We start from the raw sequence: 2,552 nt of genomic DNA, 5'->3' as shown, positions 1-2,552 counted from the left end.
TTTCTTTTGTTGTTCTTGTATTGCTCCCATCAAATCTGCTAAACTGTAGTTTGATTTTCCGCTTCTCGTTTCCATTTTTTTTTTCATCCCACTTCTGACACCAATTTGTTACGTCTCCGTTTGTTAAATTGTTTTTCCGTAACTTCGTTCCGATGAAACTTTAGCAACACAAGTCCTTACTTAATAAAACTGGTTTATTCTTTCCGAATATAACTTTACGTACACTTAATTTCAATATTCGCGCTAAAACAAACACTATAACGAACGAACGTTAACTTCAACAATACGTCTCTCTCTGACTGCAGTTCAATTACTCACTGCCTACACACACATTACCTTACTCCGTCACGTTGTCACCCTCTTTTATATACCAGACTATCCTATATCTAGTAAATACTAGACCAATCGCCAAGGTACAGGATAGTTCTAGAAATGTGGCGTCACAGTAGTCATGTGACTCGCTGACGCAACAATATTAAGTTAATTATTTATTGCCTCTCTGTCACTTACAAATTACAGAATACCATAACAAAATGATAACAGGAGGCTAAAAGTAAAAAATTAGGGCCTTTAATTTTGTTTTAATTATTTCATCCAAAACAAATATTAATAAAACTTATAAGAAAATATCTAAACATGTCAGTTATAATTTTATTTTGCAGAAAAATTGTGGGGATACAAAGCTCAAAATTAATGGTTGTTTTTAGCTAAGCTCTAAATAGTTTAAAAACTTCTGTTAGGTGCTCAGAGCATTTACTTCATTCAACATATAATATTTTCTTCAAAATTGCAATCATTTCTGCTAAAATATAAAGAAATATATGAGGGAAGGATATTGGATTTGCTCTTTCTTGTGGTTATAAACATGTTCTGTAGCAATGTTGGAAAGAATTATAGATATATTTTGAATGACAAAGAGAGAGACACAGTAAAGACAACACTTTGAAGTTTAATCCAGGATAATCATGTCACCAATCAACTCCTCATATTGCTGCATGCCAATGACATTGAAACCTTTAATCCCACAAATGCAATAAACTTGTGGCATGCTGGATGGTTGAGGGCAAGGAGGCCTGATAGATCTTTGAGAGTAGCAGCTTTCAATGTAGAATCTGATTTATCAAGTGTGAGTGATGATGCTGAGGAAGAGTCCATGGAGATAGTCTTCTCAAATAACAGTGAGACTGATTGAACTTTCGTGAGGCTACCTGCAAAGATATGACTTGTCAGAGAAAAACAAGTTTAATTATTATTTTTTTACTGGCCAATTTATCATTTTTTAAAGATCAGGATCAAATTCTTCACAGTCATGATGCGTCATTGAATGCAGTTGCAAATATACATTCTTTAGAGTCTTAAATCTGAGTTTTCCATTTCACAGTAAGATTTAAGAATTATTCCTTGTGTTTCTCTTGCCTCCAAGTAAAAATCAATCACTTTAAGGTCATGAGAATATCCATTAAGTATTTTAGAGATGATCCATGAAAAGCTTAGAACATTATGCCTTCCAAACTGTACATTAAATGTTTTTTAACTCCTGATTCTATTAATTGTCACTAATTCTTTTCTACATGTACAATGTATTGAAATTCTATAGGTCTAGTACATGAGCTGACATTTCAGAAGGTTATTACTCGAAATAGAGTACTAGACATAGTTCTAGAAGCTTAACTTAGAACAGACAACGTGATGATTTCTTTTGCAAATTAAAGGATTTCTACAGTCTTGCAGTACATTATTCTGTGTAGTTTCTCATTTATTGTAAAACAATATTTGTACCTTATCCAGCACTGAGTCACCTACACCATTGATTGTACCTCCAAGCTTCTTCTGTTTTACTATAAGCACATGGCAAGAATTTCGGAATTTGTGATATTTAAATGTGTGCATCAAGAAGTAATGAAACAAAAAAAACATTATTTAGATTCTTTACATTACACTCTCACTGAGAAAGTTGCAAACTTTATTCATAATAAGTTGGCAAATAAGAATTTATAAACATTGTGAAGTGATTTATTTTTTGGGGAACTTTGGTCTGTTTTATTCTTGTATACTTGAAGAAATCAGACACATGTTTTATTGAAACATATAGTATGTTCTTCCCAAAATAAATCACATTATTACGCTTATCATTTTTGGCTAAGGTATTATTGTATTAGCATGATTTTCTTCCTTACTCAATAAACATTTCTGTCATAACTGTATACTAGAGTTTAATCTAACACTAATACCTTTAGATAGTAAGGTATAACAGCATGTTAAAACAAATAAAGTATCATAAACTAATACATTAAGGTTTTTATGAAATTTTGGTGTCCATTCGGATATATTTTATATTGTATATAATACTTAAATTTATCCCTCTGAATATGAAAATATAAGAACAAAGATGTTTCTGTGACTATGTAATATATATGTAAAATCTAATATCTATCTTTTTCATAACAATGAGTTACAACAATGGTTTTTATGTTATTGTTATGTCTCTGGTCGTTGGTTAATTTTCCATAGAAATTATTTCCGAAAAACTTCAGTGATACAAGTCCTTTCTT

The 2,552-nt window shown here is 31.2% G+C and overlaps 1 protein-coding gene across 1 annotated transcript in view; it reads left to right on the top strand.

The window, feature by feature from the left end:
• The window catches only part of LOC106467326, an 87,948-nt gene that overhangs the window by 76,079 nt on the left and 9,317 nt on the right, over positions 1 to 2,552 (top strand). The gene's annotated exons all lie outside the window — the stretch shown is intronic.

This window comes from Limulus polyphemus, unplaced genomic scaffold (genome assembly GCF_000517525.1).
Source record: "Limulus polyphemus unplaced genomic scaffold, Limulus_polyphemus-2.1.2 Scaffold2569, whole genome shotgun sequence".
NCBI lineage: Eukaryota > Metazoa > Arthropoda > Merostomata > Xiphosura > Limulidae > Limulus > Limulus polyphemus.
Note: the sequence above shows the minus strand (reverse complement) of the source record. Positions and strands in the feature narration are given on the sequence as shown.